This window comes from Cavia porcellus, unplaced genomic scaffold (genome assembly GCF_034190915.1).
Source record: "Cavia porcellus strain 051 isolate PalLab524CR breed Dunkin Hartley unplaced genomic scaffold, mCavPor4.1 scaffold_30, whole genome shotgun sequence".
Lineage (NCBI taxonomy): Eukaryota > Metazoa > Chordata > Mammalia > Rodentia > Caviidae > Cavia > Cavia porcellus.
The window spans coordinates 24,728,339-24,739,960 of NW_026947513.1; the positions used below are offsets into that span (position 1 = coordinate 24,728,339).

Here is an 11,622-nt window from a genome sequence, read left to right on the forward strand (position 1 = left end):
AAAAATGGGCATCTGAGATGAATACGCAATTCTCAGATGAAGAAATGCAAATGGCAAATAAATACATGAAAAAATGCTCATCATCATTGGTCATTAGAGAAATGCAAATTAAAACCACACTGAGATACCATCTCACTCCTGAAAGAATGGCCAGGATCAAGAAAAGCAACAACAAATGCTGGAGAGGCTGTGGGGAAAAAGGAACTCTCCTGCACTGCTGGTGGGAGTGTAGACTGGTACAGCCTTTGTGGAGATCTGTCTGGAGATTTCTCAAAAAGTTGGGATTGGAAATCCCATTTATTCCAGCTATTCCACTTCTAGGCATATTCCCAGAAGAACTGAAAGCATTGTACCACAGTGATATATGTGCACCTATGTTTATAGCAGCACAATTTGTAATCGCCAGATCTTGGAAACAACCCAAGTGTACATCAACTGAGGAATGGATAAAAAAGTTGTGGTATTTCTATACAATGGAGTATTATTCAGCTATAAAGAAGGATCACATTGAGATATTTATCAATAAATGGGCGCAGCTTGAGACCACACTCATAAGTGAAATAAATCAATCTCGTATGTGTGAATACCGAATAGTTTCCCTGATGTAAGTAATGATTCAAATATATAAAAATATGTGGTAATCATGATTCCCCATTAGGTGGCCTTGAAGCCTTATAAAGTTTTCACTCATTAATTAGAAAGGCTTTATTCTGGGCTTCTTGATATGGAAATATTTGAAGCTATAGTATATGAAGTTTTATCCAAATATTTCAAGGAAAAAGACAGACACTATGGTAACTACTATTAAGTCAGGTTATATGGTGGTGAAGTACTAGGTTGCTGAAACAGTCATGCTTTGACCTCTATTGTTATATTGTTATGTCCTGTTTTATCTCAATCTCCCCCTTATTCTTTTAAAAAAATTATTTAGTCATTTCTTATGTTTGTCTTACTTAAGGGAAAAAATTTTAAAAATTAGGATATATAAATAGTAACTCTTTTTGATCTCCTATTAACTTGTTTTGAAGTCCTGTAATACTCCCACGATCTTGTTTTGACTGATTAGACTCTGTTCCATTCTGTATGATAGTATCAAGTTTGAGGATATAGGCAACTACTTTGAAGGCAATAAGATTCACTAAGATGCCCATTCTGGTTTGACTATTGTCTTCTTTGGAAGTCCTGTAATGTTTACAATGCCTAAGTTTTATTGGTCTTGTTCTCTACTGTTTTGTCCAACTTTATAATATCTAATGAGATAGACAATTCTTTTTAAGGAAACAAGAGACAACGTTGATAACCATTGTTGATAACCTTGTACTCTGTTCTACACCATGTGCTATGTCTATCCTTGGTTTTGACTGACAGCTTTGTTTTGCCATATTTGACTGTATTCTCCCCCCCCCCCAAAAAAAAGTAATAAGCACTAAGGAGTAATAAAATCCAAAATGTGTAAATTTTGTTGTAAAAAAGAGAGGGAAAAAAATAAAAATAGCTCTAACGGATATAACAGCAAGTGTGTTTAGGGGTGTTAAATAGCTGACTATATCAATGTTTTTGGATCATTGAACACAGCTGTTTGCAGTCTCCCTGTTTGAATGTCCACCTTGTATTCTTTGATACTGTGATTTGAGCAACTATTTTCAAGATGATAATATGTAATCTATTAACAGGTGGTTTCTTACTGTTATGTTTTTTTTTTTTTGTAGTTCTGTATTACGTGTACCCTTACACCGCTTTGTTTTGTTTTGTGTTTTTCTCTTTTTCCTCTTAAATAAAATTAAAAAAAAGAAAACTTTTTTTGCATCTATAAAAATTATCATGTGATTCTTATCTTTGGCTCTATTGATATGGTAGATTTGGCTTTACTGATTTGTATATGTTGAACTATTCCTGCCTTCCTGGGACAAGTTCCACTGTTACGGATTAAGATCTGGTGGTCAACTTCATGCCAGCTGGATTACATCAGCGTGGCACTGAGCACAGTTGCTCCACCTGAGGAAAGTTGCCAGTATAAATAGAGAGGTGGAGGAGTAGAAAGAGGGCATTAATGCATCATCTTGCAGCTGTTGACTTGTTATTTTCTGATTCCTTGTTATTTTTAAAAGATCTTGACTGTTCACGAGCTGCAATGTTGTTTTCAAGTTCTGAAAATCTATCTTCTTTTTCTTTGAAGTAATTTTGCCACTTGCCAAGGAATTTTTGATTTCCTTCATATCTCTTTGAATCTGTTTCATGCATTCTGTTCATTTCTTATATTGTTCATTCAAGGTTTCCATCTTTTTGCATTATTCCTCTAATTTTTCAATTATATCTTCTTTAGATGAGTTCAGCATTTCTTTCATTACATTTATCATTTCTTCTTTTACCTGGGAGATTATTTCTGATCTGTGTTCTTTTATAGTTTCTTAAAGATGCTTCTTTACTTCATTCACATCATTTCAAGAGTTTCAGGTGTATTGCTTGCATTTTCTTCTATGTCTATGTCTCCTAGACTTGCTTGGGATGGGCTAGAGGTTTGAGATTACATTTTGCTATTGTTTTCTCATTTTCCTATATTCCCTTAAGGGTGCTGAAGGCAGGGTCTCAGTTGTTTCTTGGGCTGAGAATATCTATCCCTACTGCAGCGAGTTTTTCTAGTTGACTGGCAGTCCCTAGACAGGCCTTACCCAATAGCTCCCAGCCACTTGCGGGTCACTAGATAAGGCGCAAATAGGCCCAGAGGGACCTTGTAGTGGGTCCTCCAGTGATGCGGGAAACTGCGCAGGAGCCGACCAGGCTCCAAGCAATGCACCGAGGTAGCATCATGGTGTGGAAATCACTGCCTGCACTTTCGGTTTATGTGGTAGAGTGCAGGCAGCTACAGGTCACTTGGGGGTTATTCAGTAGGGCCTAAATAGGCCTGGAGGTACTTTCTGGTGGGTTCCCCAGTAATGGGGGATGATGAGCAGGGCCCTACCAAGCAATGCGTCAAGGCTGCACCACAGGATGGAAATCACTGCACACACTTTTGGCTCATGAGGCAGAGTGCAGGTGGCTCTGGGATACTGGGGTGTCCCAAGGCAGGGTCCAAATAGGCCTGGAGGGACCTCAGGTGGATCCTCTAGTGATGTGTGAAGCTGTGCGGGTTCAGGCTCTAAGGGATGGGGTGAGGCTGAACCGTGGGATAGAAATCGCATCATGCACTTTTGGCTCCTGAGGCTGAGCACATTCAACCCTGGGTCACTCGAGGGTCACTAAGCAGGGCCCAAATAGGTCTGGAGGGACCTTTCTGTGGTTCCTCTGGTGATAGGAGACATTGGGTGGGCCCTACCAGGCTCCAAGTGACCTGCCAAGGCTGCATCACAAGATGGAAATCACAGCACACACTTCAGGTTCATGAGACTAAGCACAGGCAGCAAGAGGCCACTTGAGGGGCTCTGGGTGGGGCCCAAATAGATCTGATGGGACTGTCTGGGGCATCCTCCAGTGATGGGGCATGCTTGCAGTGCCCTACCAGGCTCAAAGTGATGTGCAGAGACTGCACTATGGGATGGAAATCTCTGTGCCTGTTTTGTTTTTTAAAATAAAAAAAAAAGTATTATGGTCTCAACATGCACCTAATTTTCTATAAGTTTATCTTTTATATGTCAAATTAGTACTCCACTATGTATAAATACAAAACTATTTATCCATTTATTTGTTGATGAACCTATAGGTCACTTCCAATATTTAGCTACTACAATGTGTGCTGCTATATACACAGGTATTTAGGTGTCCCTGTAATATGTTGTGTCCTTAACTTCTTTGACAAAGTTGAACACTTTTATATTGATAGTGAGAATGTACAATAGTATAAGCACTGTGCAAATCCGTACAGGATTCCTCAAAAAATGAAAACTAAAAATTTCATTTAACCCATCCATTCCCTTTGAATATAAACTGTTACTAACTCCAATGGTAAAGATAATATTTGGAAAGGAATTACTATTTAAAACAAAATGAACTTACAAAAGTTCATTTCAAGTCTGTCATTCAGGTTTCATAAATACTGCAGACTGGAGGTAATGGGGATGCATATTAAAAACAAAGAAACAAACATACTTTGCTTTCAGCAATTTAATATTGATACTTTAAAAAGCAGAAAAGGACATAGAGGCTTGAAAAAACTTGGCTAATGTCAAAAAATCAGTGAACTTAATTGTCTATATCAGTGATGGTGAACCTTTTAGAGATCTCCCTGATAGGACCAGACCACTGCAGCACTCATGTTGTAGATTTGCTCGTCTATATTTTCTAGTTTTAGTGAAGTTTCCTCAGTATCCTGTGGGCTGCTAATATCTACCAGTGCTCAGTCTTTCTTTGTTTTTTGTAGTGGGAAACACTAGGGTGTCTATAGCACTAGGGTGACCACAGTAGGTAGTCATACATGAGGCATTTCAGTGACCAAGTACAATACAGAAGAATGATATGTTTATTTTAGAGCACTGTCAATGCGCATCTAGCTTTCTGATAAGAACGACTAAGTATATGTAACTAAAGGATTATAGAATTTCCTCTGTTAAACGCAAAGCGGTTTCTGTTTGATGTTTATTTCCAGTCAAATATCCTTCTAACAGCTACTATATTCTTTTAAAATGTAATTTTGGCTTTGGGAGTATATGAACGTGGGAAAAAATATGAACTTGGGAAATTAATGTTTTTAAAGTTAGTTTGAACAAACAACAATTCCTTCATGTGTTGAGAGAATGCGAATGCATTTTTATAAAGAATATTTAGTAAAAATGAAAAGTAAAAAGAACATTTAGGATACTTAATTCCCTACATTCATATAAATGTGGCAGTTTGTGTTTCCAGGCTCTATCCATAAATAAAAATCTGAGCGAATTCCTCTTGGAAAAGACATCCTGTGCAGGTGCAAGAGGAGATGAATTTTGACAGAGTGAAGACTGAATTGGGCCAATAGTTGTAGTGATAACAACACCCAGATCGCGTTGTTAGATCATGAGCATATGTAAACTCACAAGGAACTAAGTCTGAGCATTTTAGAGTTTTCTCAATTCTTCTTTCTGTATCTGAGTTACAATTTCTTAGGGCCATCTACAAAATGCTAAAAAGTGGTTAGTTCTTGCTTTATTTTTTGCTTTCTCAAGTTGCTAAGTGCCCCTAACATCTTCCAAAAGTCTCAACAAAATTTGTTGGTTTTCTTCAATATTCATGCGAACTTCAGGTCACAGATTTTTAATGAAAATACAGTGCATAATTATATATCTATTAAAAACATAGTACCTATAATAGAAGTTAAAATGTAATCTTTAAAACTGGGCATTTAGCTTATTGGTGGTGTGCATGGCTAGTATGCACAAGGCCGTGGATTCAGCCCTCAGCACTGCAAACGTAGATACAAAAACAAACAAACAAATAAATGTTCTACATGAGAATTTTATTGAATGAATAAACTAGCCCAAGTACACATTTTGTATATGTAGTAGGATAGATACAAAGCCATTTGACTCCGAAATTTTACCTCTAGTCACAATCACTGAAGTGAAATTACAGATAAACTGAAATAACAAGTAATTCTGTAAACTAACTACATAAATTAAATATGCTATATTTTGATCATGTTATATTTTGACAAGGCGATTCTTGGCTATAAAAAGTTCCACAGATCCATGCTGATGGGAGTTCTACTATCATGCATTATATCATCCAAAGATCAAGGTCTTCTCACCTATTGAGGAAGAGGAAGAGTTAGAGTTCTGTTTTGGGTTTTTCATACTTATATCCCAAAGTGACATACACTACTTTCATCCCATCCTATTGACTCAAATTAGCTCCTGTCCTAGTCTTGTTGTAGTGGACTAGGAAATAAATGGGAGTAGACAGGATAATTAAAAAGCATTATGAACTGAATTGTGTCCTCTCTCAAGTCATATGTTGAAATATTCACCTACGGTGTTACTGTACTTGGATTTAGGAACTTCAGAGAGGTTGAAGTTAAATAAGGTTGTATGGGTAGGACTGTAATTTTATAAAGATGATGATGCTTTCATAATAAGAGGAAAAAACATCAGATACCCTCTCTCTCTTCTCTCTCCCTCCCTCTCTTTCCCCTTTCATTCTCATCTTTCTCTTCCAAGTAATGCATAGGGAGAAAGTGGTCTTCTATAAACCAGTAGGAGAGAAGAGTTCTCACCCAGGAAATGTGTGGGAAAATGCACTCATCATGCATCAGACGTGAAATCTAACTGATAATGTGGTGTAGAGGGAGGAGATTCAATTTTTTCCCATATAACTTCAATTACATAAAAAATTTGAGTACAGTTTCATATTTTATTGGCTAATTTATCTGTACTGCTTCAGGAAGTATCTACTAAAATCTTTCATCCATTGTACCTTTGAGTTGTGTTCTTATTTTATTTTTTAAAAAAGTAAAACAGAAAAAAAAGGGTAGAAATGGTAGCGAATTTCCACCCCCCAAAAAGTAAGCTGATACATTGTTATCTTAGAGGTAGTTATTCGAGCTACAAAATTAAATCATAAAAAATGAACAATCAAACAATTACAGTACAAAATATTCTGTTTGATTTTTGATATATAGTGTTCACACACCTAATACCAAAACTTTTATATAATTTTTAGCAATTCCCATTTTTTGGTTTAGCTTTTCATATTTACTAACTTATCTTTTGAATATCAAGTACTTTTATTATTTAAATTTAATTATAAAATTAAGCAGAATCAAATGCCAATCACCTAATTTTAAATAATAATCAATATATAAACAAATTTGTTTCTTCTATATCTTCAACTATTCAACCCACTTACCAAAATTTGAAAATAAATGAAGAGGTCACATGATTTAAACTGTAAATTATATGTCTAAATACTTAGAACTCTTTAACAAATAGTAATTGCAATACCACTCACTTTTTGTTTTCTATTTTTTTTTAATTTTAAAGATAATAAAATCAAACAAAACAAAACAGAACAAAGTCAACCAAAACACAGCAGCAAAACTGGTATAGAACTTAAAAGAAAGACACTAAAAAAACAATAATAGCTACCATAATATATCTTGTTAACTTCACATTAGTTGTCCATTCTTTCAGATATAGCAAAATCGAATCAAAACAAAACAGAATAAAACCAATCAAAACAACTGAATAAAGTAGAACAATCAGAACAAAACAAAACAGTGAGAACAATATTGGACTTCAAAGACAGACAGAAGGAAATCCCCCATATTTGCTATATTGTATACTGTCATTCTCCCAAAAGATGCTCAGGCTCTGAGCCCCAAGCTTGCAATATCAACCAAACAATACAAGCATTTAGTTGCTTTTTGTACCTCAGTTGCTCTCAACTCAGCCTGTCCTCTGAATCTGCCAGTTGCTTGGGGTTAGGGGTGGGTTTGGGGTTGATTCTCAGTGCACCAGTGGGCTCCCAGGAGGCACTATCTGACTTTTCTCTTTCTGGACCCCACATGGCTTGCATGGCTTACCAGAAAGGCTGACTGGTTGGCTCCTTGTTTGGCTCCTCCCAGTCCCAGCATGGCTGATTCTCATGAGGCACTGACTTGTCTTTCTGGACCCTGCATGGTTTGAGTGGCTTACCATGCAATACCATTTTCTTACCTACACATTTAATAACAATTTATTAGTTCCAAAAACAACTGTAATTCATGTATTTTCAATAATTTAATTTTTCAATTTTTTGGAAATAGGTCTACGCAAGTGCCTTCACTATAATTGATTGAGATTTCTGGAAGTATCTTTTAATTAATAGATTTTCCACTGTTTATTTTCTTTCCTTTGCATTATTTTTGTTGACAGTTTCATTTTTATTCCACAGAGTCTCTATGGGGCATTGTTTTATAATGTCTTTTTTTCTGTAATTGGTTATTACATCAATAAATTGTTTTTGGGTGAGAGCATGAGAGATTGAATCCAGGTCCTCACATATTCTAGGCAGGTACACTACCACTAAGACACATTATTAGGCTTTATATGTAGGATTTTGATGAATTGAGAATATCAACTCTTTCTGCCACATAAGGAGTTATTGCATAATTTCATCAAAATAGATTACCACTTTTATGGTTTTATTAGCCATTGATGTTTACTGCATATAATCTATTATTCCATTAAGTATTGCTAATTTTCCAATTCTTTCATTATTTCTTTCTGTGTCAGTGTAATACCATCATAAAGAGAAACCACTCATTAGCAATTTGTTGCCCTTAGATATAGACATCCAAAAGGAAAATGTATTCATTTTTCCTCTTTTGAAACTATTTTAAAAATAATGTTTCTTAGTACCTTAGTACCTTCTAAAGATTTTCCAATTGTTTTTTGAACATCATTATCAACTCAATGACATAAACATATTTCATGTATTTTAAATCCAAAGACAGATATAATCCATTAGTGATGCTCAAATTGCATCACTTTTGGCCACAGTAGTTTGTCTAGGTGTGCTCCTTGGTGTCTTTTAGACATAGTCCTACTGTTCTTCCCTAGTTTCTTTGTTGTCATGGATGGCAGTGTCTTTAAGAATCATCTTCAAACATTTCCTGTTCCGTTGACTGGTATTAGTCATTTCTCTAGGGAATTTTAATTACTATTAATAGGAAATACTCTACAGAAACTTGAGCTTCAAAAATGGGAAATTTGTTATTGGACTTGTCACTCTTTTATAGGTATTATCAGTGATAAATCAAGGAAATATTCATCTGTTTATTTTCACACTGATATCATTTCAGAGCATTGAGAAGTTCTTGTGTGATATATGTGTTGTTTGATGACTTTGCAAGCCTGGGACTGCAGTCTGAGCAAGTATTTAGAGGATAACAATATACAATTTAGTAACAATTGAGGATTTCCTACTGTCCTATCATTGTTTTGTTTTGTTTTATGTACTGTTTTATTCCCTTTAAAATCAAAAACGTAATCAAATTACACAGTCTTTTGTACTTACAGGGGTTTTGCTTAAAAAATTATTTCACACTTTCAGTTGGGAAAGATATTTTTACAGTTTATTGGTATTTTCGAGGTAAAAATTAAAATAATCTTCCAAAGTGGCTTGGATTCTTCCTAAGGAACAACTCTCCTCATCTTTGTTCAGGTACTTATAACATGACTTTTTTCCTTTGGCTGTTCCTAAAATGTCCTCTTTATCACTACTTTTTGATCAGCGTGAATATTTTGTGTTTTGTAGTAGTTTTCTTCATGGTACTTGGGCTAGGGTTCACCTAGCTTCTTGGTTTATGCTTCCATCAAAGCTGTAATTTTTGAGTCCAGATTTACTCAAATACTTTATTTTACTCTGCCTTTCTCTCCTCTCATGGTGGAACTCACAGGTATTGAGCTGACTGAAGTTGTGCCCTGGCTCCAGCTGCTATGAGTGTTGCAAGTTATTTTCTCTGAATTTCATTCATTCAATACAGTGTACATTGCATCATCTTTCGCTTCACTGATTTTGTTTTTCTATCTACAACCTTCTAATCTACTGTAATATATTCTCATCCAATGTATTTTTTTTTCTTATACCTTGTAGCTTCCATTTCTAAAATTTTCACTTGGATCTTTTTTCATATACTTCTTTCCTTCACTTAGCTTTTTAACTATATGGAATGTAGGTGAAAATGAGTTTTTAATGTAACTTTATGATAATTCTAAATTCATAGAAGTTTTGATCAAGTAATCTTTCCTTTAGATTCATTATGGTTTGTATTTTCTTGCTTTATTGCATTCTTGGTAATTTTTACTGAATGTCAAACTGAGAATTTTGCCATGATAGATGCAGGATGATTTTGTATTCCTAAAAATATTCTTGTATTTTATTTGGGCATGTAGCAAGGTTCAAAAATAGTTTGACATTTTCAGATTTTGCTCATCATGTTTGTTTGATGGGATCAGAACAATTCTATGGAGAGCTAATTATAACCACTGAGCCAACATGTTATGAAGCATTATTTTTCCAGTGGGAATAACAGAGCTACCAATTTCCTGTTATGAGTGGGGTAGTCTCTGTTACCTTCCCCCTTCCTCAGTCTTTTGAAGGTCTTGGTTTGTTCTCTCATCTGAAAACATTGGATATTGTTCTGGAAATGGGTTTCTTGGTGATGTTATCAAAGGGTTCACTTTGCTGATGCTCAGGCCCTTTTTCCTCTGGTACTCTGGTACTCTAGTGCACTGTCCTCTGGTTCTCTGCTCCATGAACCCTGCCTGCTTGGTTCTTCTCCTCAACACAATGGGACCTGCCTCTGCTTCCCCTCTTCATGCCTTTTTCTGGAAAGTTCCTCCAGGAAGTATGCTGGAGAACCAGACTGACTTTATTTGTAACACTGACTTTATTTTCCATTCCTCTCTGTCTGGCATCATTACCTCTCTTTACCTAGTACCTAAAATCTAGGAAACAATTGTTTTACAAAATCATTTTCATTATTGTATGTTCACTATGGGGAGATGGGTTGTGATGTGAACCCTTTTCCTCCAAATTGGTCCAAAATGCAAATCTTCTTTATATTTTATCGGTGCTTGTTTTACTTGAAGTGTTTCAGACATTTGGTTTTTGTGTTTATTTCATAAGAGACAAATTCAATTCCAGTTATTTTCATATGTGCTATCACTGTTCTCGTCACCATTTATTCCTTTCCCCCGTGATATGCTTTGATATTGAATATAAACATCTGAAAAATATACAGTTTCATGAGCTTGGAACCGGAAATTCCACAACTGATAATACACTTATGGAATATTAATGCAGTTATGCACCAACAATCATTTTTTTATAGAGGTGATCTTCATAATACCAAATGTCTTAAATGCCTATTGGATAAAAGTATTGGAGCATATTTACCAAAATAGAACTGACACAATAGTAAAGATGAATTGACCTCAGGTATATTCAACAACATGGCCAAATATTAATAGCATAATATTGACATATTTAAATTTAAAACTCAGAAAACTACCCATATAATGATACACTTTAAGAAAGTTCAACATAAAACTATATACATATCTATGCAGCATACTTGCTTGTGCACACACAGCCAACATTAAAATAGAGATTAGTACTTACTTTTGGTTGCCAACAAAGGAATAAGAGAGAAAAGATCATAGAACACGTAGCTATATTGATTTTTTTTGGTCTTTTTCGTTTTTACCGGTACCAGGATCCAACTCATGACTGCCTGCTTGGAAGGCAGGCGCTTATGCCGCTGAGCTAAAATCCCAGCCCCAGCTATATTGATTTTTATCTTACGGTGTCTAGATTTGGTACTAAGCTCACAAGTGTTTAAGAGATCCTTAAAAATACAGAAAGAAGTAACTAGAATGAAGAGAACAGATTTACGTCTATATTATAACCAAGCTTTGTGAGAGATTCTATCTTCTATACTTATGTTCCAATAAAGTAACAATTTATGCTCGAGTGTGATAATTGTAGGAAATAAACAGTAATGGTACTTCTGATTATTTATGAAGAGGAACAACTCATTGTGAGGCAGAAGTAGTGGTGGACTTAGATTAGAAGACAAGGCACTGTTTTTGTTCATCTCAGATAAGATTGTATTGTTTTCTGTTTTTTTTTTTTAGTGGCAATGTATACAATGCTAATTACTATTAGCACCAG

General features: G+C 35.3%; 1 long non-coding RNA gene across 1 annotated transcript; it reads right to left on the reverse strand.

Annotated features, from left to right (window-relative positions):
- Window positions 1–5,401: 5,401 nt before the first annotated feature.
- On the reverse strand, window positions 5,402–11,373 carry LOC134474060 (uncharacterized). Its single transcript, XR_010044647.1, has 2 exons — window positions 7,487–11,373; window positions 5,402–5,713 (listed from the first exon to the last, which is right to left on the reverse strand). It is a non-coding gene; the product is annotated as an uncharacterized LOC134474060 (long non-coding RNA).
- Between the last annotated feature and the right edge of the window lie 249 nt (window positions 11,374–11,622).